Source organism: Dendrobates tinctorius, unplaced genomic scaffold, assembly GCF_039654945.1.
Source record: "Dendrobates tinctorius isolate UK_male_01 unplaced genomic scaffold, ASM3965494v1 ptg000070l, whole genome shotgun sequence".
Lineage (NCBI taxonomy): Eukaryota > Metazoa > Chordata > Amphibia > Anura > Dendrobatidae > Dendrobates > Dendrobates tinctorius.
Genome location: NW_027361738.1, coordinates 96146219 through 96174063, shown reverse-complemented (window position 1 = coordinate 96174063; position 27845 = coordinate 96146219). Strand labels below are relative to the sequence as shown.

Sequence of the window (27845 nt, the reverse complement as noted above, 5' to 3'; positions counted from 1 at the left end):
AGATCATTATACTGTATGGAGCAATATATGGAGCTCATTATTCTGTATGGAGCAATATATGGGGCTCATTATACTGTATGGAGCAATATATGGGGCTCATTATACTATATGGAGCAATATATTATTATTTGCTATTATTATAGCGCTATTTATTCCATGGCGCATCACATGTTAGGGGCTCATTATACCATATGGAGAAATATATGAGGCTCATTATTCTGTATGGAGGACTATGTGGTGCCTATACTACTGTATTGAGGACTATACTGTCCGGTTTCTGAGCTATTGTAGAATTTACAATAGATATCACACATGTAATGTAAGAAGTGACATTTTTGACATTGTACTGTACCTATATTTCTCTGCCGTATCTATGCATCGTAAATTGTGGTATGGTTAAAGGGGCGCACTGAGACTATTTTGCCTGAGGAGAACGAAAACCTGGAGCCGGCCCTGTATGTAAATACTGTAATGGCCCTGGTGTTGTGTGGTGACTGTAATGCCCACATTTTCCATGTGGTCACACCGCAGAGATTAGTAGCACTTGAGGTGGCCATGCAGGGTCAGGATCCAGGACACTTTGAATTCTGAATGGTTTACAGATGGTGATGTAATGCTGCCATACCATGCCACAGCCTTTCCTGCAAACTATAAAGTCTCCCAGAGAAGACTGAGATCAGGACACCAATAGTTAAAGAAAAGCCTCACAAATCAATTTCCACCTAATGTGTATTCAGTAAAAACTGCAAAATCAAATCAAGATAATTGTAAGATGGAGAATCTTCAGACTGGTGACTTCATACTGTAACCTGCTGACAGCATTTGTGAAGAGTTCTGGGTCAGGGACGTCGTAACTCAGGATTATTCAAGAGCTTCGTTGGTTGGCAACTTTTGACTTCACTAATGACTGAGATGTAGAGGTTCTTCATACAAAAATCCCGTATCTATAGGAGACGCAACATATAGGGTAAATACACACACTACACAAAAAGGTTGTAAGTCTTCTGTTACACTACAACTCCCAGCAAGCCTGTAGCCACAATGAAAAGGAATGTGCAGGTCTATTCACAGCATAAGCTGAGGCTGTATACAAATAAAAAGGTATATACTGCATAAACCAAGCGTGTAGTGAAGCAAAGGATGAACGTAACAAAGAACATTTACTTGTTTACTTTCTATCATGATGGGAACAAAAGAGAAAGAAATTACTGTGCACTGGATGCATCCAAGGTATCCGGGGAACAAGGTCAGAGATTAACGAAAGTGTCTACGGTCAATAAAGAAGCAAAGCGAAATCTACCAACTGGAAACATAATATGTATGGTAGTTAATAGGGAATAGTAGTTATATTCTTGTACATAGGGGCAGTATTATAGTAGTTATATTCTTGTACATAGGGGCAGTATTATAGTAGTTATATTCTTGTACATAGGAGGCAGTATTATAGTAGTTATATTCTTGTACATAGGGGCAGTATTATAGTAGTTATATTCTTGTACATACGGGCAGTATTATAGTAGTTATATTCTTGTACATAGGGGCAGTATTATAGTAGTTATATTCTTGTACATAGGAGCAGTATTATAGTAGTTATATTCTTGTACATAGGGGCAGTATTATAGTAGTTATATTCTTGTACATAAGGGCAGTATTATAGTAGTTATATTCTTGTACATAGGGGCAGTATTATAGTAGTTATATTCTTGTACATAGGGGCAGTATTATAGTAATTATATTCTTGTACATAGGAGCAGTATTATAGTAGTTATATTCTTGTACATACGGGCAGTATTATAGTAGTTATATTCTTGTACATAAGGGCAGTATTATAGTAGTTATATTCTTGTACATAGGGGCAGTATTATAGTAGTTATATTCTTGTACATAGGAGCAGTATTATAGTAGTTATATTCTTGTACATAGGGGCAGTATTATAGTAGTTATATTCTTGTACATAGGAGCAGTATTATAGTAGTTGTATTCTTGTACATAGGGGACAGTATTATATTAGTTATAGTCTTGTACATAGGAGCAGTATTATAGTAGTTATATTCTTGTGCATAGGGGGCAGTATTATAGTAGTTATATTCTTGTACATAGGGGGCAGTATTATAGTAGTTATATTCTTGTACATAGGGGCAGTATTATAGTAGTTATATTCTTGTGCATAGGGGTAGTATTATAGTAGTTATATTCTTGTACATAGGGGCAGTATTATAGTAGTTATATTCTTGTACATAGGAGCAGTATTGTAGTAGTTATATTCTTGTAAATAGGGGCAGTATTATAGTAGTTATATTCTTGTGCATAGGGGTAGTATTATAGTAGTTATATTCTTGTACATAGGGGCAGTATTATAGTAGTTATATTCTTGTGCATAGGGGGCAGTATTATAGTAGTTATATTCTTGTACATAGGAGCAGTATTATAGTAGTTATATTCTTGTGCATAGGGGCAGTATTATAGTAGTTATATTCTTGTGCATAGGGGTAGTATTATAGCAGTTATATTCTTGTACATGGCATGAATATCAGAGGCGGAGACCCAGGAATTATCCTCCTGACCATAACCCTTCCACTTAACCAAATACTGGAGTCTCCGTCTAGCCAGACGGGAATCCAGTACTTTTTCTACCTCATACTCCATGTTACCTTCAACCAATACAGGGTCTGGAGGTGCCACCCCCGGAACAACAGGTTCAACAAACCTCTTCAACAAAGACTTATGGAACACATTATGGATTTTAAATGTGACAGGAAGAGCCAAACGAAAAGAGACCGGATTAATAATCTCCACAATCTTGTAAGGTCCAATAAATCTAGGCTTAAACTAAGGAGAAGCCACCTTCATAGCAATATTTTTTGATGATAACCACACCATATCACCAACCTTAAACTGGGGACCAATGGTCCTATGTCGGTTGGAAAACCGCTGGGCCTTCTCCTGAGAGAGAGATAACTTATCCACCACTTGGTCCCAGATCTGGTGCATTCTCTCCACCACAGTGTCAACACCTGGGCAGGCAGAGGGCTCCACCTGCCCTGAAGAAAATCGAGGATGAAACCCAAAGTTACAAAAAAAAGGTGACATCAAAGTGGCAGAACTAGCTCTATTATTTAATGCAAATTCGGCCAAGGGCAAAAATGAAACCCAATCATCCTGATCAGCAGAAATAAAACATCTCAAATATGACTCCAAGGTCTGGTTTGTTCTCTCTGTCTGCCCATTGGTCTGAGGGTGAAAAGCAGAGGAGAAGGACAACTGAATTCCCAGCCTGGAACAGAAAGTTCTCCAAAATCTAGACACAAACTGCACTCTTCTGTCAGATACAATGTTCTCAGGAATCCCGTGCAAACGAACCACCTGTTGTAAAAATAGGGGCACCAACTCAGAGGAAGACGGCAACTTAGGGAGTGGTACAAGATGAACCATCTTAGAGAACCTATCACAAATCACCCAAATAACAGTCATCCTCTGAGAGACAGGCATATCAGAGATGAAATCCATTGAAATATGGGTCCATGGCCTCTTGGGGACAGGCAAAGGCATCAACAACCCACTAGAGCGAGAACACGATTTAGACCGGGAGCACGTCCCACAGGACTGCACAAAATTCCTAACATCACGAGACAAGGAGGGCCACCAAAAAAACCGACTCACCAGATCTCTAGTACCAAAAATACCTGGATGACCAGCCAAAGCAGAGCAATGAACTTCAGACATCACTCTCTTCTTCCACTGGTCAGGAACATACAACTTTCCACTGGGACAATGCTGAGGTTTGTCCTCCTGGAACTCTTCCAGAGCACGTCTCAAATCGGGCGAGATGGCAGAAAGAACTACCCCTTCGCCTAAGATGGTAGCAGGCTTGGTCACCACAGGAGAATCAGCAAGGAAGCTCCTAGAGAGGGCGTCTGCCTTGACATTCTTTGTTCCAGGAAGAAAAGAAACCACAAAATCAAAACGTGTAAAAAACAAGGCCCACCTAGCCTGTCTAGGGTTCAAGCGCTTAGCCGACTCTAGGTAAATCAAATTCTTGTTGTCAGTGAGGACCACGACTTGATGCCTAGCTCCCTCCAACCAATGTCTCCACTCCTCAAATGCCCATTTCATGGCCAACAGTTCCCTATTCCCCACATCATAGTTACGTTCAGATGGAGAGAACTTTCGGGAAAAGAAAGCACAGGGATTCATTTTAGATGTTACAGGATCCTTTTGGGACAAAACAGCTCCTGCACCAATCTCAGAAGCATCCACCTCTACCTGGAATGGAAGTGAGACATCAGGTTGCCGCAAAACTGGGGCGGAGGTGAATCTTCGCTTCAACTCCTGAAAGGAAGAAACAGCCTCCGGAGACCAATTTAACACATCAGCACCCTTTTTAGTCAAATCAGTCAATGGCTTGGCAATACTAGAAAATTTTGCTATAAATTTCCGATAAAAATTAGCAAAACCCAAAAACTTCTGGAGGGCCTTCAAAGAAGTGGGCTGAACCCAATCATGAATGGCCTGTACCTTGGCCGGGTCCATTTCAATAGTTGACGGGGACAAAATAAATCCCAAAAAAGAAATCCTCTGTACTCCAAAAAGGCATTTAGATCCCTTGACATACAGGGAATTCTCCCTCAAGATCCGGAACACCGTCCGAATATGTTCCACATGAGAATCCCAATCCTTGGAGAAGATCAAAATATCATCCAGATAGATAATCAAAAATTTATCGACAAAATCTCGGAAAATATCGTTCATGAAGCAGTGGAAGACAGAAGGGGCATTAGTCAGCCCAAAAGGCATCACCAGGTACTCAAAATGTCCCTCCGGAGTATTAAACGCCGTCTTCCATTCATCCCCATGCTTAATGCGAATAAGATTATACACCCCCTGAGGTCAAGCTTGGTAAACCAGCAAGCACCTTTAACTCTGGAGAATAGATCAGAAATCAGGGGTAACGGATACTGATATTTAACAGTAATTTTGTTGAGGGCACGATAATCAATACAAGGTCTTAATGATCCATCCTTTTTGGCTACAAAAAAAACCCGGCACCCAAGGGTGACGAGGATGGTCTAATATGACCCTTCTCCAACGCCTCCTTAACATAGGATCGCATAGCCTCGTGCTCGGGTACAGATAAATTGAAGAGCCGACCCTTGGGAAATTTACTCCCCGGGCTCAGTTCAATTGCACAGTCATAACTCCTATGAGGAGGCAGAGACGCAGACTCATTCTCACTAAATACATCATAAAAGTCCGCCAAATAATCAGGAACATCATGCGACTGAGGAGAGGTGGAAAAAACCGGAGCCTCACTAAAGGCACACCGACAACCCCAACTCACCACAGACACAGATTTCCAATCCAAAACTGGATTATGAATCTGTAACCAAGGAAACCCCAGAACAACAGTATCATGCAGATTATGCAACACCAGAAATCTGCAATTTTCTTGATGGTCTGGGGCGACCCGCATTACCACCTGGGTCCAAAACTGGGGTTTATTTTTAGCCAAAGGAGTAGCATCAATTCCCCTCAAAGGGATAGGCGTCTGCAGAGGTGTCATCGGAAATCCACAACGTTTAGCAAAATCCAAGTCCATTAGGTTTCGGGCTGCTCCCGAATCCACAAACGCCTTGGCGGAAAATGTGGACAGGGAGCAGATCAGAGTAATAGCCAGAAGAAACTTAGGTTGAACACCCCCAACAGAAAACGTGTGTGCAAAGCGTTTCTCTTGTTTGGGACAGACAGAAATAATATGCGAGGCATCTCCACAGAAAAAACACAACTTATTACGCCTTCTGAACTCCTGACGCTGCTCTCTGGAAAAAACTCTATCACATTGCATAGGTTCAGACATTTGTTCAACAGGTGGCAACACCTCTCGTGCAGCTTTGCGTTCGCGCAAACGCCGATCAACCTGAATGGCTAATGACATAGAATCGTCAAGACCAGAGGGAACAGGAAATCCCACCATAGTATCTTTTACAGCTTCTGACAACCCCTTCTGAAAGAGAGCAGCCAAGGCATCATCATTCCAGGTAGTAAGTACTGCCCACTTTCGGAATTTTTGACAGTACAATTCTGCAGAATCACGACCCTGGCTCAATGCCAGCAGGGTCTTTTCAGCCTGATCAATGGCATTAGGTTCGTCATACAACAACCCCAAAGCTTGAAAGAATGCGTTCACATTAGTCAGAATAGGATCATCAGGTTTCAAAGAAAACGCCCAATCCTGGGGATCGCCACGCAGCAAAGAGATGATAATTTTAACCTGCTGCGCGGAGCTCCCTGACGAGTTAGGCTTCAAGGCAAAAAATAATTTACAATTATTTTTGAAATTCAAAAATTTAGACCGATCCCCAAAAAATACATCAGGTGTAGGAATCTTTGGTTCAGCAGCATGTGAATGAGCAAGGTAGGCGGAAATTCCCCGCACTTCCGCAGCGAGCTGCTCCACACGATCAGACAATTGCTTTATCTCCATTGAGAGAAAAAAAAATTCCCCCTACGGCCTCAGAGATATAGAGGAAAAAATATACACTTTTTTTTTTTTTTTTTTTTACAATTCTTTCCTGCTATTGAGTACCCTAGAATCTGCGGTATGGCGGGTGATTCTGTTATGAATGAGTCACCGTAGGAGGCAAAAGCAGAAATACAAGCTAAGTCCAGAAAACCAGAGAAGTTGGCAACTATCAGATTGCAGACCCCTGAACCTATCAACACAACTAGCAGTAGCCGTGGGGGGTTCCTACAATGCCCTAGACCCCTCGATCACAGCCGGAGAAATACATAGGCCTAAAGATAGAAAGGGGAAATCTAAACTGCCCCAGAGCAGACCCCAAAGCAATAGGCAGCCCCCAACATACACTCACTGGCCACTTTATTAGGTACACCTGTCCAACTGTGTGTTAAGACTTAATTTCTAATCAGCCAATCACATGGCGGCAACTCAGTGCATTTAGGCATGTAGACATGGTCAAGACAATCTCCTGCAGTTCAAACCGAGCATCAGTATGGGGAAGAAAGGTGATTTGAGTGCCTTTGAACGTGGCATGATTGTTGGTGCCAGAAGGGCTGGTCTGAGAATTTCAGAAACTGCTGATCTACTGGGATTTTCACGCACAACCATCTCTAGGGTTTACAGAGAATGGTCCGAAAAAGAAAAAAAATCCAGTGAGCGGCAGTTCTGTGGCCGGAAATGCCATGTTGATGCCAGAGGTCAGAGGAGAATGGGCAGACTGGTTCGAGCTGATAGAAAGGCAACAGTGACTCAAATTGCCACCCGTTACAACCAAGGTAGGCAGAAGAGCATCTCTGAACGCACAGTGCGTCGAACTTTGAGGCAGATGGGCTACAGCAGCAGAAGACCACACTGGGTACCACTCCTCTCAGCTAAGAACAGGAAACTGAGGCTACAATTTGCACAAGCTCATCGAAATTGGACAGTAGAAGATTGGAAAAACGTTGCCTGGTCTGATGAGTCTCGATTTCTGCTGCGACATTCGGATGGTAGGGTCAGAATTTGGCGTAAACAACATGAAAGCATGGATCCATCCTGCCTTGTATCAACGGTTCAGGCTGGTGGTGGTGGTGTCATGGTGTGGGGAATTTTTTCTGGGCACTCTTTGGGCCCCTTGGTACCAATTGAGCATCGTTGCAACGCCACAGCCTACCTGAGTATTGTTGCTGACCATGTCCATCCCTTTATGACCACAATGTACCCAACATCTGATGGCTACTTTCAGCAGGATAATGCGCCATGTCATAAAGCTCGAATCATCTCAGATTGGTTTCTTGAACATGACAATGAGTTTACTGTACTCAAATGGCCTCCTCAGTCACCAGATCTCAATCCAATAGAGCATCTTTGGGATGTGGTGGAACGGGAGATTCGCATCAGGGATGTGCAGCAGACAAATCTGCGCCAACTGTGTGATGCCATCATGTCAATATGGTCCAAAATCTCTGAGGAATGCTTCCAGCACCTTGTTGAATCTCTGCCACGAAGAATTGAGGCAGTTCTGAAGGCAAAAGGGGGTCCAACCCCTTACTAGCATGGTGTACCTAATAAAGTGGCCAGTGAGTGTATAATGACGGTGAAGCAAGATGAAAATACTAACACAGACAGAAAGATAGACTGAGCAAAGACGGGGCCCCAAAACTACCTAGATAGGAAAGGGACAGGAAGGCTGCTGTCTGCAATCTGCCAAAACCCTATCAAAGACATAAGCCAACCAGCTGATATGAAAAAGGCCCTGAAGCAGCTAGGCTTCAAAAACTGAATCAGCACTCAGGTATTTTCAGAAGACAGAGCTAAATGAATTCAGCACACCCCAGCAGGGAATGGCAGAAATCCAGAAAAACAAAGCAAAAACAAAGTCAAAGCACAAAAGCAGAAGGCCGAGCAGCAAACTTAGCTGTGGAGGAGCAGGAATTCAGACTGGTCTACAAGGATCCCACAGAGAAATCACCCGCAGGGCAGAAGGGCGCCGGCAGCATTATATCCAGTCCGTAACTCCACTCAGCCAGTCACAATCATCAGCCTCAGGTGTTTGACAATCAGGCTCACTACCTTCTTTTACCAGAAGAGGGAGTTACTCGGGCCTCAGTAATGAAGGGGAAAATGAACTCACAACACCAGCGGCTGCTGCCACCTTACTCCAACCCGCGGCTGCGGCCTGTCTCCCGCTGCCCGCAGCCGCTCTGCCCTCACCCTTGGTCGCGGCAAGCCCAGTGCTGTCGGCGGCCACCACTGTCCCGCTCTGGTCCGCAGCAGGGGCAGAGTCTCTGCCGCGGATTCCCTGTCGCAGCCATTAGCTGCACAGGTGGCCTATCCTTCACCACCCCACGTTGCTGCCGCTTGCCCCATCCGTCCAAGGACTCCGCCGGGGCCTGTGAGGTTCCAGTGTCATCAGAGTGCCGGAACGCGCGAAGACTCCGTCAACGCCTCAGCAACTGGGCCCAGCGACTACTACGCCGAAAGACCACCATCCCGAACAGCGAGGGACGTCTGGACGGCTAAGTTGATTATATAATTAAGGACTCGTAGTCGGCAATTTCGCGGCCCTCTAGTGACAGGCTAGTGCCGGACGTAGTCGTGTTCTACCCGTCTGTGTTTGCTTGTTTAGAGCCCCTGCGAGGGCAATCCGTGTTACCCCTTTTTGTTGATCAGGCCGTGACTGAGGAAAGTTCCCTCTAGTCCTATAAACGTTATTGTAGAAAGCACCAAATTGTCTTGTGACTCGTCACTGCATCCTGCGTACCTGCAATCACCACATTAAACAGGACAGCGACCCCGGCGTAAGGCTCCACAGCCAGTGACCAGAAAAAAGGACCGGACCGCCATTCCCTCTCAGACTCACTCATAAGCCCCAGAGATGTCAGTCGTATCTCCTGCAGGAAGATGACATCTGTGTCGAGATATGTGAGATGTTCATACGTGGTACCCCTGAGGGTTCAGTTGCCAGAGAGGTACTGCACCTCCTCCTGAGGTGTGGTGTCCCACCATCCAGGTGAGTTGGAGGCTCCTAACCACGCTCCAACACACGCATCCCACACAACACGGTAGTTCAGCAAAGCCACATTGTGGCTCCCTGCTTAGAGTGTAGCAGAGCACCTTTGGTGGCTCCCTGCTTGGAACACGAAATGTGCTGGGAGGTGGGTGGAGTTAGAATACATAAAAGAGTGGGAAGGTTTATAATTTCAGTCAGTCAATCAATCAGTGAGTTCGAGGTCAGTGAGTGAGGAAAGAAGATCCCTGGGAGAGGGATGGAGGAAGGAGGTGCTGCAGCAGATCTCAGTGACCTGGGTCTGCTGGCACGGGAAAGGAAAGAAAGAGGAAGAACCCTGCCTTGAAGTTCTAAGCACAAGGCCGGGGCCTGGTCCCCGAGGTTGTTTGGACACTAATGGTTCTGCAGCAGACACCGGTGGAGTAGTGGGCTGTAAATGCACTACTCCCATCTAAGACTTGGGGGCACAACAGCAACATTGATAGTGAGCCAGGACTCAGGAGTAAGGAGTCCCCGAAGCAGGCTACAGCTGTCTGCCGTACAAGTAGAGTTCTTGGGAACATCGTCAGGAGGAACTCCAGTGTAACTCAGTACTAGGAGATCTTCACACTTAAAGGCGCTATAGAGGAGACGCTCAGAAAGGCACACATTGGCGGAGTGTTGGAAGGTAGCGTCCTATCTTGCCTGGAGGTCGACTGAGTCCCTGACCCGGAGGACACAGCACGGAGGCAGGCACCTATGTATACTACAGAGTGTGAGTAAAGCTTTGGAACTACAAGCCCTGGTGTCCTCCATTCATTCTGCGCCAACACACCTGGTACCGCTACATCTGGGTACCAGCTTCTACACTGCCTGCGCCACTCAGCTACCCCTACAGCCGATGTTAAGCTCCACAGGTGGAGCTGTAGTCCCAGGGCAGTGTAGATGTAGGGGTAGAGGAGAGGTGCAGGCAGTGTAGAAGCTGGTACCCAGATGTAGCGGTACAGGGTGTGTTGGCGCAAGAATAAATGGAGGACACCAGGGCTTGTAGTTCCAAAGCTTTACTCACAGTCTGTAGTACACACAGGTGCCTGCCTCCGTGCTGTGTCCTCCGGGTCAGGGACTCAGTCAACCCCCAGGTCAGATGGAATGCTCCCTTCCAACACTCCGCCAACATGTGCCTTTCTGAACATCTCCTCTTATAGCGCCTTTGGTGTGAAGTAATCCTAGTACTGCATTACACTGGAGCTCCTCCTGACAGATGTTCCCAAGAACCTTCCTTGTACGGCAGACAGCTGTAGCCTGCTTCGGGGACTCCTTGCTCCTGAGTCCCAGCTCACTATCAGTGTTGCTGTTGTGCCCCCAAGTCTTAGATCGGAGTAGTTTATTTACAGCCCACTACTCCACCAGTGTCTGCTGTAGGACCCTTAGTATCCATACAACCTCGGGGATCGGGCCACGGCCTTGCGCTTAGATCTTCTAGGCAGGGTTCTCTTCTAACCCACGTCCTCTGTTCCCTTTTACTCCTACGTTCCGTACTAGTCTTTCCTTCCCATGGAAGATCAGGTTTCTGTTCAATGTCTTTCTCTTTCTTTCCTTTCCTGTGCCAGCAGACCAAGGTCACTGAGATCTGCTGCAGCACCTCCTTCCTCCATCCCTCTCTCCGGGATCCTCACTCCTCACTCTTCTCTGACTCACTCACTGACTGCCTCCTAAACCTTCCCACTCTTTTATGTATTCTAACTCCACCCACCTCCCAGCACGTTTCGTGTTCCAAGCAGGGAGCCATCAAAGGTGCTCTGCTACACTCCAAGCAGGGAGCCGCAATGTGGCTTTGCTGAACTACCGTGTTGTGTGGGATGCAAGTGTTGGAGCGTGGTCAGGAGCCTCCAACTAACCTGGTTGGTGGGGAACCACACCTCAGGAGGAGGTGCAGTACCTCTGTGGCAACTGAACCCTCAGGGGCGCCACATTCCCCTCTGCACCCTGCTTCTCTGGTGCTACATGAGTGGACTCCTGGTGGGCATCTGAGCTGGTCAGTATCTCTTCTGACATTAAATCCTCCTCCCCATGTGCCCCTACCACCACATCCTCATCCTCCTGAGCCTCTGCCCCTGCCATCACAAACTCATCAGGGAAGACTCTGCAGATGTTGTGCCAGGCGTCTGGACAGTCCCTTTGAGGGTGGCACATCTTACCACAGAGGTTGCATCTGACGTCCCGGCAGTCTGCAGTGACATGGCCGATTGCCCCACACAGACTGCACTTCACCACAGTAAAGGCGTTAGCCAGATGACCTTTCCCACCACATTTGAAACACTTTCTGGGTTGCCCGGGATAATAACACCTTCCCTTCTCCCTCCCAATGAAGAAGGAGTTGGGTAAGTGGGCAGTGATATTTTCATATTGCCGCAGTTTCACCAAGACCCGCCACCCCATTGTCCAGATACCATCCTCATTTCTGATCTTGGTGAATCCAGAGACAAGGTCACAGTGTCTCCGGAGCCACACCTCGATGTCCTGTGGAGGAACGGCCTCATTCCAGAAGGTGATGTTTACTGTGACTGTGTCCGGCCTGGAGATAGGAACCAGTGTGGGGAAGGTGACTTGACGGACAGACGTGACTGGTAGAAGGAGGGGACGGTTTGTGCACTAGTGACAGAGATTGACAGGTTAGAAAGGTAACAGCAGGGAAAGACAGAAAAGGGAGTGCAGTACCATGAAATGACCACAAGATGGCAGGGGAGAGTAGTACAGGACTTAACATCAGCTTAGGGCTTAGGAATCCGCTTAGTCATGGGGGGCGGGGAGATAGGAGCCCGGGTGGGAAATTCCCCTGTGAGAGAGGGGATAAATAGAAGAAGGCGGGGCTCCAGGAGAGTTCAGTCCCGGGAGGAGCTCAGAAGAAGACGGAGAAAGTGAGAAGAGCTCGGCCAGGGGGACGGACAAAGGAGAGACAGTCAGGGAGGTGGCCCTGACCCGACGGACTGCAGGACAGGCAAGGAGAGGAGGCAGCCAGGGGGGAGGCCCTGACTTAACGGACTGCAGAACAGACGAGGCCCCGGGGGTACCGATTGGAAGACGACTTCGGGCAGGTGAAGCGCTGGGGGTAGATTGGTCTAGGACAGCCCCCAGTGAAAGATCCACGAGGTGCATTACTGCGACTGGAGCTGAAGAATAGGTACCCGGGCCTGGCAATACAGTTGTGTAAAAAAGCTGCGGTGCGTGTTTCGTGGTCGTCAGGAGGACGACAAATAAATCCGGAACTGTTACAAGTGGAAGCTGTCTCCGTCTCATCTTTGCCTCGTCTGGTAAGTAGTGGTCCACCCCCCTATCCCGGCCCCCTACTACATTTGGCGTAGTCGGCAGGATCGCCTTCCGCGGCAGGCCTGCATTTGAAGAACCCATAAGGACTTGGACTGTTCGTCTGTGGATTACAAGTGCCTGTGGATTACAAACACCTGTGGATTACAAATCGCTGACCTGTGGATTATAATTTGGAGGCTGTGTTCCGGATCCTTGCTTGTCATCGGAGGATCTGGGGTGGTACGAACGCCAGACAACGGGCGGAGAGGAGGAGCGACTGCAGGCCCGCGGGAGCGGCCGCTGAAGACATCGCCAGGGAGCCTCCCCGCGGGATCCCCCAGCCTGGAGGCTAGCCCTGCCGGACAGCGGGGTGAAGAACGGAGGCTGCTGGAGGAGCCGCGGGATGACATGTCAGAGGCCGCAGTGCTGGGGAAGGTGAGAGTTCCCCCGGCTCTGCCGGCGGCTCCGCAAGCAGCCCCCACCACCTAGCCGCAACGGCGGCCTCCAGTACTCCTCCATGTCCGGTGTCGCCGGTGCAGAACTGCCACGTCCCCGTACCACCCCGCCCGGCGGCGCCACGTCTGGTGTCGCCGGTGCGGAGCCAGCCCGCGGCCGACGCTGCTGCGTTTCCCCTTTCAGCAGCGGCCCCGTCCACGAAGCCGGCCGCTACTCCGGCCCCATCTGTAACTCCGGTTGCGGCCTGCTCCGCGGCCGTCCCTGGTTCAATTGTGGCGCCGGCCGCGGCCTACCCGGCAGCACCCACGGCCGCTTCTGCCTCGCTCATGGTTCCAGCTGCGGCCTGCTCACCGATGTCCGCGGCCGCCTCTGCCGCGCGCCATACCGCGGCTGCGGCCTGCCCATCAAGGTCCGTGGCTGCTCCGGCCCTGTTCCAGATTGCGGCTTCGGCCGGGTCATCGGGCACTGCCGCCTCTGCGGAGCCGTCTGCTAACTATGCTAGCAGGCCCCAGCTTCGCCGCTCTGCTTCTCATCGGTCCACGACCCCGGTCCCTCACCCGCAGTTGGAGCTGCAGGAGCTGGGGGCCAGAGGGAGCGAAGCCACCACGTCGACAGAAATGAGAGCGTCCACGCCACCACCGGTGGTGGACTGCTGGTTCCCAAGCAGAGAACTAGCGCAGAACGCGCACCGTGGAACCACTTTCGGCCCCTTCTATCCCTTTTGACTTATCTCTCAGGAGGGAGATGGCCCCTGAGCCCTGGGCAAAAAAAGAACACTCAGGGCTCGGGAACAGTCGAGACATCCCGGGAGCTCCACGGCTGTGGGGCCCAATGCTACCGGCTATCAGGAGGTGGCCCGGACTGTCAGGACTTCGCTGCACCATTGTGCAGACCACGAGGACAGTTTGCGTCCAGGTTAAAGGAAAAATGTTTTTTTATAATTGTTGAATTTGGTTTTGCCTGACATAGCGGGGATGCGAAAAAGGGAGTATTAACATTAAAGGGAGGAGGAGTCTTTATTTTAGGAAAGCTGTATGGGAAATCTTGTGGAAAAGAAAAATGTGTTAGTGTTTGAAAAAGGGGTACTCCGGTTGAGTAACTCCTATTGTTATTAGAATAGTGGTAATCATATATACGGTATGTTAAAGTTGATTTAATAAGTAGTGCGTTTAACAAAAAAATGTATGTAACAGGTTCCGGGTACGAGGTAGTTGTGACGAAGACGCCGACCATGACTCTTTTAATGAAGGACGAGGAGATGAGAGATATCGAACCAGACAGTGGTCCCAATTCAGATCCCCGACACCACGGACACCCCAAAAAGGAAGAAATGGTTGAAGGTAGTGGAAGGGGAGAGCAGTGGGAGGTACACGCCGTAGAGTAGTCCGGGTGGACCTCGCCAACCCGATAGAAGTTGTCACGTGGCGTGCGCGCTGGCGGGTAGCAGTAGGCTGCTCGGAGCATAGTGCTCCCGGTTTAGTTCGGTCCCCGTGGCGGGTGTGGCCCAATGACCGGTCCGACAACAGACTGTGGATAAGATTCAGAACAACATAGGTAGGACGTACGATTGTCGGGACGACAATGGACAAAGGGTGGGAGAGTGTGGGGAAGGTGACTTGACAGACAGACGTGACTGGTAGAAGGAGGGGACGGTTTGTGCACTAGTGACAGAGATTGACAGGTTAGAAAGGTAACAGCAGGGAAAGACAGAAAAGGGAGTGCAGTACCATGAAATGACCACAAGATGGCAGGGGAGAGTAGTACAGGACTTAACATCAGCTTAGGGCTTAGGAATCCGCTTAGTCATGGGGGGCGGGGAGATAGGAGCCCGGGTGGGAAATTCCCCTGTGAGAGAGGGGATAAATAGAAGAAGGCGGGGCTCCAGGAGAGTTCAGTCCCGGGAGGAGCTCAGAAGAAGACGGAGAAAGTGAGAAGAGCTCGGCCAGGGGGACGGACAAAGGAGAGACAGTCAGGGAGGTGGCCCTGACCCGACGGACTGCAGGACAGGCAAGGAGAAGAGGCAGCCAGGGGGGAGGCCCTGACTTAACGGACCGCAGAACAGACGAGGCCCCGGGGGTACCGATTGGAAGACGACTTCGGGCAGGTGAAGCGCTGGGGGTAGATTGGTCTAGGACAGCCCCCAGTGAAAGATCCGCGAGGTGCGTTACTGCGACTGGAGCTGAAGAATAGGTACCCGGGCCTGGCGATACAGTGGTGTAAAGAAGCTGCGGTGCGTGTTTCGTGGTCGTCAGGAGGACGACAAATAAATCCGGAACTGTTACAAGTGGAAGCTGTCTCCGGCTCATCTTTGCCTCGTCTGGTAAGCAGTGGTCCACCACCCTAGCCCGGCCCCCTACTACACCAACACAAACTTATTCCAGCCCTCAGCATCTCTGAACTTGATGTAATTAGCCGAGAATCTGTCTAGGTCAGACATGAGCTTGAAGCTGACCTCGTAGCCCTGCCTGTCCTGAAGATTAGACACTGCCAGAATCTCATTTGCCACAAACCCCATCTGGCCGCAGAGCAGCTCTCTCACCACATACCTGCGTTGTGGCAGATCCTCCTTGGCACCTATGTATTTAAACCGCACCACATTAATGCATTTGAAAGTCTGGCCGGTATACCTGGCGCTGGAAGTAAAGGATGGGGCGCCGCGGCTCCAGGCATTCCTGGGGGGCACCTGCCGGGTCACACTGGGCTGACTGACAGGGAGAGGGCCTGCAGCAGGGGGGGCTGTCACACCTTGTGGACTGGATGGCAAAGGGGGATAGTCACACATATCATGCACATTATCATGAGCAGCATCACTATCAGACAGTGCGACGTCCATTACAGAATGTGAAACCCCTCCAACCCCCGACCCCATGGGCACAGCATCCCCAGCCACAGTCTGTGCTTCAGCCTCAGCCTCATCAGCACAAACAGTTTCACATACACTGTCCTGCTCCTGTGTGGGGCATTCTGGGACCTGTGGTGCCTCTGCTGGAGTCTGCAGTGTGTGCTCCTGTTCACACTCGGCTGCCTCATCAGCATAAACAGTCTCACATACACTGTCCTGCTCCTGTGTGGGGCATTCTGGGACCTGTGGTGCCTCTGCTGCAGTCTGAAGTGCATGCTCCTGTTCACACTGAGCTGTTTTCCCTCCTGGAAGCAGAAGCGGGCAGCCTGTAACACTGGCCGTGTCCGCTGCTGGGGGGTCCCGTCCTGAACATCAGGGGTCCTGGCCTCTACAGCACAGTCCTGCTTATAGGAGTTGAACTGCTCGCGGTTCCTGTAGGTCTCTGCCAGGGGCCCCATGCTCTCCAGCACAGACTCAGTGTCCTGCACAACACTTGCCAGCTGTACACCCAGTGTGTTCAGTCTCAGGTCATACGCATCATTACTGGCAGGATTAGTGGTCTTTAGACTATAGATAAAGTCTACCTCCATTTGCAGCGCTTTTTTTTGCTGTTGTTACCCAGTTTTCGGACAAGTCCCAGTATCTCATCCGCTAGCTGCAGCTCGGGTGCACGCGCCGGCTCCACAGGTTTAGTCTTGACCACGGGTACAGGGGTTTTGAAGACAGTCTTGTGCGGGTCCACCACGGATGGTTTTGTGGCCCCTTGGCTGGATGCAGGCTCCGCAGCAGGTTTATCGCTGCCACCTGACTGTGACCGTGTGCGTCCTGACCGCGCCATACTGCCATGTTGCTGTAGGTTTTCCTGCATTGTCTGCCTTTCCAAAGACGTCCGTCTCTGCCTGGGAGCAGGAGAGGTGATCTGCACAGCTGGGGCCGATCTCACCTGTGCACCTGGCAGGAGCTGCTTACTGACTGGGGAGCTACAAGACTTCACATTCAGCTGGTTTCCATCACTCACCGACACTTTTCCTTCTTGCTTCTTTGCTGGAACTGGAGAAGGTTTTCCTCCCAAAACTTTACTCACGCTTTTTCCTCCTTCACCGAACTGCTGCAGCTTTGGCTCGCTGCATTCACTGGTCTCGCAGTGGCTTTGGGATTAACATTCCAATTGATAGAAGCCTGGGAGGCTTGTCCCAGAGTAGGCCGGGAAGCTTGGGCCTTGCCTGGGGAGCTTCCCGCCCAGGGTGGCCCCTCCTTGGGCTTGCTCCAGACATGAGGAGATCCACAAAACACAACCTCACAGCTAGAAGGCAGTATTATAGTAGTTATATTCTTGTACATAGTGGGCAGTACTATAGTAGTTATATTCTTGTACATAGGGGCAGTATTATAGAAGTTATATTCTTGTAAATAGGAGCAGTATTATAGTAGTCATATTCTTGCACATGGGGCAGTATTATAGTAGTTATATTCTTGTACATAGGGGCAGTACTATAGTAGTCATATTCTTGTACATAGGAGCAGTATTATAGTAGTTATATTCTTGGACATAGGGGCAGTATTATAGTTTTTATATTCTTGTACAGAGGAGCAGTATTATAGTAGTTATATTCTTGTACATAGTAGCAGTATTATAGTAGTTATATTCTTGTACATAGGAGCAGTATTATAGTAGTTATATTCTTGTACATAGGGGCAGTATTATAGTAGTTATATTCTTGTACATAGAGGCAGTATTATAGTAGTCATATTCTTGTGCATAGGAGGCAGTATTATAGTAGTTATATTCTTGTACATAGGGGCAGTATTATAGTAGTTATTTTCTTGTACATAGGGGCAGTATTATAGTTTAGTTATATTCTTGTACATAGGAGCAGTATTATAGTAGTTATATTCTTGTACATAGGGGCAGTATTATAGTAGTTATATTCTTGTACATAGGGGCAGTATTATAGTAGTTATATTCTTGTACATAGGAGCAGTATTATAGTAGTTATATTCTTGTACATAGGAGCAGTACTATAGTAGTTATATTCTTATACATAGGGGGCAGTATTATAGTAGTTATATTCCTGTACATAGGGGCAGTATTATAGTAGTTATATTCTTGTACATAGGGGCAGTATTATAGTAGTTATATTCTTGTACATAGGGGCAGTATTATAGTAGTTATATTCTTGTACATAGGGGCAGTATTATAGTTTAGTTATATTATTGTACATAGGGGCATTATTATAGTAGTTATATTCTTGTACATAGGAGCAGTATTATAGTAGTTATATTCTTGTACATAGGGGCAATATTATAGTAGTTATATTCTTATACATAGGGGGCAGTATTATAGTAGTTATATTCCTGTACATAGGGGCAGTATTATAGTAGTTATATTCTTACAAACAGGTACATTTATAATAGGTATATTCTTGAAATATGAAGACATTTTGTGAAGGAAAATAAAGCATGTTGCAGAGAAGAACGTTTCCATTATATTCTTTGCTCCCAGTGCTTAGTAATGACTGATCTTTCTCTATGGATCTATTATATTTTGTCTCTAATCAGCGTTATATCTTAGCCTGGACATGTCTTACAGCATGACCTCTGTGTTGGAAGATAGTTTTATAATGATTTTTTTCTTCTGATGCTTCGTGCAGCTTTTGTTCTCTATAATAATAAACACATTGTGTAGAAGGATGAAAGTGACGCTTCAGAGCTTTTAACTGGGATTTATTGTATATGGGCAGATCCTTACTGTTTGTGTGTTTCCAGTAAATGATAATTGAGAGCCTGTATTTGCCAATGAAAAAAAAAAAAAAAAAATATATATATATATATATATATATATATATATATAGTTAAAGGGGTGGATCACAACACTTTGATTCCTATTTATATTCAGCAATCTTTATTATTCTCCTCTTCACCTTCCTCGCTCCATGGATTAATATTATTTTTCATCTGCTAAATATCTGGTGACATCATATGAATGGTATGAATACTGGATGTTATAGATGGCATCTCGTCCTTCTCCATGTCTGCTCACACCAGTCTGATGGCAGGTTATGGATATGGCGCTTCTCCCCGTTGTCTCCATTAGCCTCCTGTGCATATAGAATAGCTGCGCAATTCTGTAAATATTCTCAGTTTTTATGGCCATTAATAAAATGAACATAAAAGCAAATATTCAGAATAAATCCAATTACCAGAAGAGCGAGGAAATAATCAGCTGCAGGTAAGTCATCAGTCTCAGCACAAAGCTGCACATTATGCGTGAAATAGTTTGGTAATGAAAAGAAATTGGAAAATAAAAAGATCATAAAAAATAATTCTGCATCATCGTGTTTAGTCTAACATGGGAATGCATGCCATGGAAGAATTAAGAAAAAAATATAAAGTAGGACATCTATCTATGTATCTATCTACACTATACAGTATATCTATCTATCGGTGTATCTGTATCTATATGTCTGCCTCTCTATCTATTATCTATTATTTATCTATCATCTATGTATTATCTATCTATTATCTATCTAGCTATTATCTATCTATCCATTTGCTATCTATCATCTATCTATTATCTGCAGTATCTATTATATATATCCATCTATTATCTATCTATCTATCTATCTATCTATCTATCTATCTATCTATCTATCTATTATCTCTTTGTGTCTCTCTGTCTTTCCTCTTGAGTGATGGCCACACCCATGGATGTTTAGGTCGGTCAAGTTCGGTCAAACATTTAAAAAAAGTTCAGCCTGAGTATGAGAATGGCAACCTAATTCGAACCCAGACCTAATTTAAATTAAAGGGAATCGGTGACCCTTTTTTTGGACTATGAGCTGCCGGCACCGACATCAGGGGCTTATCTCCAGCATTCTGTAATGCATTCTGTAATTCTGTAGATAAGCCCCCAATGTAACCTGAAAGAGAAGAAAAACACATTAGATCATACTCACCAGAGGGGGCGGTCCGGTCCGATGGGTGTTGCGGTCCGGCGCCTCCCATCATCATACGATGCCGTCCTCTTCTTTTCTTCCTTCTTCTCTTTTGTTACTTTGGATCTTCTTTTCTTCCTGTCATAGCTCCGGCGCAGGTGTATCGCTCTGCCCTGTTGAGGGCAGAGCAGAACACTGCAGTGCGTAGGCGCCGGACAACCTCTTACAAAAATAACAAGAATACACTATGTAAGTGACAGTGCTCTACATGACAGCAGAGGAAGCTATATAAAAATGGATGACACCATGCAATATATACTACAGAGGATGGTACACAATAAGGGACGTGTCATACATAAGAAAAGCAGAAACTATGTAACTAAGGATGATGCTGTACATAATAAGTGAGAACGGTTTATAATAAGGGACTGTGCTACAAACAATAAGTGAGTACACTATATACTAAGGGATTGTGCTATACATAATAAATGAGTACACTATATACTAATGGACCGTGTTATACATAAAAAGTGAGTACACTATATACTAAGTGGCTGTGCTATACATACAGTGGCATTTAAAAGTTTGGGCACCCCTGGTCAAAATTACTGTTATTGTGACCAGTTAAGCAAGTTGAAGATGGAATGATCTCTAAAAGGGCTAAAGTTAAAGATGACACATTTTCTCTGTATTTTAGGCCAAAAAAATTATATATTGTCATTGTTTACATTTTAAAAATTACAATAAGGAAAATAGGCCAATGCAAAAATTTGGGCATCCTTCATAGTTAGTACCTAGTAGCACTCCCTTTTAAAATATCACAGCTTGTAAACGCTTTTAGTAGCCAGCCAAGAGTCTTTCAATTCTTGTTTGATGGATTTTCATCCATTCTTCCTTGGAAAATTCTTCCATTTCTGTGAGATTCCTGGGTCGTCTTGCATGCACTGCTATTTTGAGGACTAGCCACAGATTTTCAATGATGATCGAATCGGGGGACTGTGAGGGCCATTGAAAAACCTCTAGCTATCGCCTTTTGAGGTAGTCTATTGTGGATTTTGATGTGTGTAATCATTATCCATTTGTAGAAGCCATCCTGTTTTCAAATTCAGCTTTTTTACACATGGTGTTATGTTTGCATCAAGAATTTGTTGAAATTTCATTGACTTCATTCTTCCCTCTACCTGTGAAATGTTCCATGTGCCATTGTCTGCAACACAACTCCCCATGCTTAATGGTTGGAGAGATGTTCTTTTCCTGAAATTCTATGCAATTTTTCCTCTGCACATACCTTTGATCATTGCGACCAAAGAGTTTTATTTTAACTTCAACGATTCACAGGACTTGTTTCTAAAATGCAATGGGCTTGTTTAGATGTTCTTTTGCATACCTCTGATGCTAAATTTTATGGTGAGGGTGCAGGAGAGGTTTTCTTCTGATGACTCTTCCATGAAGGCCATATTTGATAAGGTGTCTCTGAACAGTAGAACAATTACCACAATTACCACAACTCCAGAATCTGCTAAATCTTTCTGAAGGTCTTTTGCAGTCAAGTGGGGGTTCTGATATGCCTTTCTAGCAATCCTACAAGCAGCTCTCTCTGAAATTTTGCTTGGCCATCCAGACCTTATCTTGACCTCCACTGTTCCTGTAAACTGCTATTTCTGAATTACATATTGAACTGAGGAAAGGACAACTTGAAAACGCTTTGCTATCTTCTTATAGCCTTCTCCTGCTTTGTGGGCCTCCACCATTTTCATTTTCAGAGTGCTAGGCAGCTGCTTAAAAGAACCCATGGTGGCTGTTTTTTCGCACAAGGTTAGAGGAGGCTATGTGTTTCTAAACCTGTGGAATCTGCATCAGCTGGCCTTTCCTAACATTGAGGGTGAACAAGCCATATCCCTTACAGGCTAATTAAGGTCTGAAACCTTGGTCAAAGTTATCTGAGCACACAAATCTCCAAAGGTGCCCAAACTTTAGCATCGTGCCATTTTTCTTTTTGTAATTTTTAAAATGTGAAAAAATTACAATGTGTATTACTTTTCAGCCTAAAATACAAAACAAATGTGTCATCTTTAACTTTAGGCCTTTTAGAGATCATTTTATCTTCAACTTGCTTAACTGTTCACAATAACAGTAATTTTGACTGGGGTGCCAAAACGTTTGCATGCCACTGTAATAAGTGAGTACACTGTATACTAAGGGACTGTGCTATTCACAATAAGTGAGTACACTATATACTAAGACACTGTACTATACATAGTAAGTGAGTACACTGTATACTAAGGGAATGTGCTATATATAAGGCTACATTTCTGTATCTGTATATTAACACAAGAATGTCCACTAAAGTAAAACAAATGGCACTTAAAATCAAACATAAACACAAATTCTGGTGCCTAGTAGCTCCTGAAAAAAGTGAAGAGATCCATAAAATATTTTAAGTTTTACTAATAATAATATTAAAATCCAATCACAAAAGAAAAAAATAAAAATAACAAATGACAGACTGCCTCAAAGAGGAGTACCACTAAATACATGAATGTACTCAATTATTAAAGAAAATAAATAGCCAAAAAATTGAGGCAAAAATAAATTAATAAATATGGCAGGGAGCAAAGTGTCAGAATAAGGGTATACCTCAAAAAAGGAGAAAAATAAGGGGAAATTAAGTGAGTTCAATAAGACATAATAATGAACATACACTAAATCACCATATCGCCATTTCACATAACAAACTCCCCCTAGGCAATTGCACCACCACAACAATATTAAATCAGATTCTCACTGCCAAAGAAAAGAAACCTATATACTATGCTCCACAGCCATAATGGCATAAACCTAACAGTGGGGGGAGATTAAGTAGTAAAAATAAACATACTAATACCTCAATTAAGTAGCAGAGTGGACTCCCCCCCACCCCAACGCAAGTTTCACCGTAGGCGTTGGGATGTGGGGAGTCGCACGTGGGTACGGTGAAACGTGCGTTGGGGTGTGGGGAGTCCACTCTGTCAACCCAATTAATTTTACATCCATATCTAGCATCCTCCTCCCTGCCCCCTATGTCCATTATAAGCCCCCTTCCTCCCATCCCAATCCCCCACATCCCATCATTGTCCTCTACTCACTTCCATCATTGCCCTCTCTACCACCTCCACCATTGTCCTCTCCACCACCTCCATCATTGTTCTCTCCCACAACCCCATCATTGCCCTCTCCACCACACCATCATTGTTCTCTCCACCACCTCCATCATTGCCATCTCAACCTCCATCATCATTGTTCTTCCTACCGCTATCATTGCCCTCTCCACCACCTCAATCCTTGTTCTCCCCCACCAGTCCCATCATTGCCCTTTCCACCACCCCAATCATTGCCCTCTCCACCACCCCAATCATTGTTCTCCCTCACCACCCCATCATTGCCCTCTCCACCATCTCCATCATTGCTCTCTCCACCACCCCATCATTGCCCTCTCCACCACCCCCATCTTTGCTCTCTCCACCACCCCATCATTGCCCTCTCCACCACCCCTATCATTGCCCTCTCCACCACCCCCATCATTGCCTTCTCCACCACCTCCATCATTGCCCTCTCCACCACCCCATCATTGCTCTCCTCCACCAGTCGCCAGAAGCTTTCTCTCTCTGACACAAACACACTGTATGCTGACATCATTCAGCCATGAGGCTGTCAGACAGAAAGCTCTGGGCAGGAAGCAGAGGATGGATCCCTGCAGCTCCGCACTGCTGCCATTGTCTCCTGTTAGGCAGTGGAGCTGCAGGGATCACTCCCTGCCTGCCGCACATGAGGGCAATTTGTCCAGAGGCCCCCCCCCAGAGTTTGGGAGTCAGATAAATAGGCCAGATTGCCCTAATTTTTAGCCGCCCTGTAGGGGCCCCCTCCACCTCCAAGACCCCGATGCAGCTGCAATGGTGGTATGTTCGCCCTGATCTAAATTAATCTCATTTGCCAAGTGTTTGCCCATCAGATGTCTTATCCAGATCGCTCTTTAATATTGTAATGTCAAGGTCAGATTTTAATATCCTACATACAGTCATGGCCAAAAGTATTGACACCCCTGCAATTCTGTCAGATAATACTCAGTTTCTTCCTGAAAATGATTGCAAACACATTCTTTGGTATTATTATCTTCATTTAATTTGTCTTAAATGAAAAAACACAAAAAGAATTGTCCTAAAGCCAAATTGGATATAATTCCACACCAAACATAACAAAGAGGGTGGACAAAAGTATTGGCACTGTTCGAAAAATCATGTGATGCTTCTCTAATTTGTGTAATTAACAGCACCTGTAACTTACCTGTGGCACCTAACAGGTGTTGGCAATAACTAAATCACACTTGCAGCCAGTTGACATGGATTAAAGTTGACTCAACCTCTGTCCTGTGTCCTTGTGTGTACCACATTGAGCATGGAGAAAAGAAAGAAGACCAAAGAACTGTCTGAGGACTTGAGAAACCAAATTGTGAGGAAGCATGAGCAATCTCAAGGCTACAAGTCCATCTCCAAAGACCGGAATGTTCCTGTGTCTACCGTGCGCAGTGTCATCAAGAAGTTTAAAGCCCATGGCACTGTGGCTAACCTCCCTAGATGTGGCCGGAAAAGAAAAATTGACAAGAGATTTCAACGCAAGATGTTGTGCGGATGTTGGATAAAGAACCTCGACTAACATCCAAACAAGTTCAAGCTGCCCTGCAGTCCGAGGGTACAACAGTGTCTACCCGTACTATCCGTCGGCGTCTGAATGAAAAGGGACTGTATGGTAGGAGACCCAGGAAGACTCCACTTCTTACCCCGAGACATAAAAAAGCCAGGCTGGAGTTTGCCAAAACTTACCTGAAAAAGCCTAAAACATTTTGGAAGAAAGTTCTTTGGTCAGATGAGACAAAAGTAGAGCTTTTAGGGCAAAAGCATCAACATAGAGTTTACAGGAGAAAAAAGAGGCATTCAAAGAAAAGTACATGGTCCCTACAGTCAAACATGGCGGAGATTCCCTGATGTTTTGGGGTTGCTTTGCTGCCTCTGGCACTGGACTGCTTGACCGTGTGCATGGCATTATGAAGTCAGAAGACTACCAACAAATTTTGCAGCATAATGTATGGCCCAGTGTGAGAAAGCTGGGTCTACCTCAGAGGTCATGGGTCTTCCAGCAGGACAATAACCCAAAACACACTTCAAAAAGCACTAGAAAATGGTTTGAGAGAAAGCACTGGAGACTTCTAAGGTGGCCAGCAATGAGTCCAGACCTGAATCCCATAGAACACCTGTGGAGAGATCTAAAAATGGCAGTTTGAAGAAGGCACCCTTCAAATATCAGGGACCTGGAGCAGTTTGCCAAAGAAGAATGGTCTAAAATTCCACCAGAGCATTGTAAGAAACTCATTGATGGTTACCGGAAGCGGTCGGTCATAGTTATTTTGGCTAAAGGTTGTGCAACCAAGTATTAGGCTGAGGGTGCCAATACTTTTGTCCGGCCCATTTTTGGAGTTTTGTGTGAAATGATCAATGTTTTGCTTTTTGCTTCATTCTCTTTTGCGTTTTTTCATTTAAGACAAATTAAATGAAGATAATAATACCAAAGAATTTGTGTTTGCAATCATTTTCAGGAAGAAACTGAATATTATCTGACAGAATTGCAGGGGTGTCAATACTTTTGGCCATGACTGTAGCTGGTGTCATCAGCAAAGAATAAGAATAAGATGGACACTTTACTCTCAATCTCATCCACAAAGTCATTAATAAAGAGGTTAAAAAGAATTGGTCCTAGCACAGATCCCTACTGTCCCCACTGCTTCCAGTACAGATCCATGCAGTCCCCACTGCTCCCAATACAAATCTCTGCGGTCCCCACTGCACCCAGTACAGATCCCTGTGGTCCTTACTGCTCCCAGTAGAGATTTCTGTGGTCTGCACTGCTCACAGTACAGATCGCTGTGGTTCCCACTGCTCACAGTAGAGATTCCTGCGGTCCCCACTGCCCCAAGTACAGATCCTGTTTAAAGCCTTTTCTTTGTCCTCTATAATTATCTTATTGCCGTCTTTTAAGGGACCGATACCATCTGCTTCTTCTTTTTGGCATTGATGTATTTATAACATTTTGAGATTTAGTTTAATGTTGCGGTCATTGTGTTTTTCTATAGATAACTTTGCAGCTTGATTTCTTTTTTACATTACTAATCACGTAGTGAAAATAAAATAAAGACACACACAGAAAAAAAATCTTTTAATTGAAATATACACTCCCCGCCATCAGCTGTCAGCTTTATCTTGACCGGTTATCAAAAATAGAGGGATCCCACGCAATTTCTTTTAAATTATTTAAATAAATAATGAAACAAAGCAAGGTGGGGTACCCCCATCCCATTTTTGGTAACCAGTCAAGCTAAGACAGCTGGGGGCTATATTCTCAGGCTGGTAAGGGGTCATGGATATTTGCCCTTTTCAGCGTAAAAATAGCAACTCACAGCTGCTTCAGAGAAGGCGCATCTATTAGATGTGCCAATTCTGGCGCTTTGCCTGACTCTTCCCACTTGCCCTGGTGCAATGGCAAGTGGGGTTATAGTTGTGGGGTTGATGTCAGCTGTGTAATGTCAGCTGACATCACACCCACAGGGTAGCAATGGAGAGGCATCTATAAGACACCCCTATTACAAACCACATTCTCCTTATCTCTCACTTGTTCTCTCTCTCTCTCCTTATCTCTCTTTTACTCTTCTTTCTCTCTTTTTCGGTCTCTCGCTTTTTGTTTTTTTCTCTCTTTCTCTTTCTCTCTCTCTCTTTTAGGACACATTTTTAGGTCACTGACTATCCTGGCTCTATATGTAGCTCATAACTGGCAGCTCCTTCAGAGTCAGCTCATCAAATATTGTTTGGGTAATTGGGAAACCACCAGCGTAATAAGAGTTTCTGTAAATAGTCTGGCAGCCATCACACTCCCAGCGATGCTAATCTGTGACACTAACCTTGCAATCATGAGCCGCAAGTATTTATACTGCTGCAAACTGTCAAATGCTGCAAACAACCTGAGATAGATTTCTGGAAAATCATTTCAGAACAAATACAGTTTCCTGTGATGTCATAGATGGACAATCCCGGGACCAAATGTTTGTTTTTTGTTTTTCTTAGTCAATGTCAATATGTTTATGTTGAAATGTAACAAACAGGTTGAACGCCATAGTGATAGATGCTTCATGGAATTGCAAAAGAAATGGTCTCCTTGAGGAGTTGATAGTATCGTGCTTACTTCATCAATTTACTTTGAATTACATGATGAACAAACATATTGCTGAAAAAAAATAACATTTATGGTCTGAATTTCATTTGTAGAGAACTACTACTATAATACTGCCTTTATATACAAATATATAACTACTATAATACTACACACCCTATATGCAAGAATATAACTACTATAATACTGCCCCTAAGTACAAGAATATAACTACTATAATACTGCTCCTATGTACAAGAATTTAACTACTATAATACTGCCCCTATGTACAAGAATATAACTACTATAATACTGCCCCTATGTACAAGAATATAACTACTATAATACTGCCCCCTATGTACAAGAATATAACTACTATAATACTGCTCCTATGTACAAGAATATAACTACTATAATACTGCTCCTATGTACAAGAATATAACTACTATAATACTGCTCCTATGTACAATAATATAACTACTATAATACTGCTCCTATGTACAAGAATATAACTACTATAATACTGCTCCTATGTACAAGAATATAACTACTATAATACTGCCCCTATGCACAAGAATATAACTACTATAA

The 27845-nt window shown here is 45.4% G+C and overlaps 1 long non-coding RNA gene across 2 annotated transcripts in view; it reads right to left on the bottom strand.

Moving 5' to 3' along the window:
- LOC141095969 (uncharacterized) overlaps nucleotides 1-20383 on the bottom strand; it is a 29179-nt gene extending 8796 nt beyond the window's left edge. Inside the window, exons 1-2 of one of the 2 annotated variants that reach the window (XR_012233532.1) lie at nucleotides 20046-20369; nucleotides 810-944 (exon numbers count right to left, since the gene is read on the bottom strand). This is a non-coding gene — a long non-coding RNA (uncharacterized lncRNA). Of the gene's footprint in view, nucleotides 1-721; nucleotides 945-20045 lie in introns of those variants that run through there. The other variant, XR_012233531.1, reaches the window with a different exon arrangement.
- Nucleotides 20384-27845: the final 7462 nt, after the last annotated feature.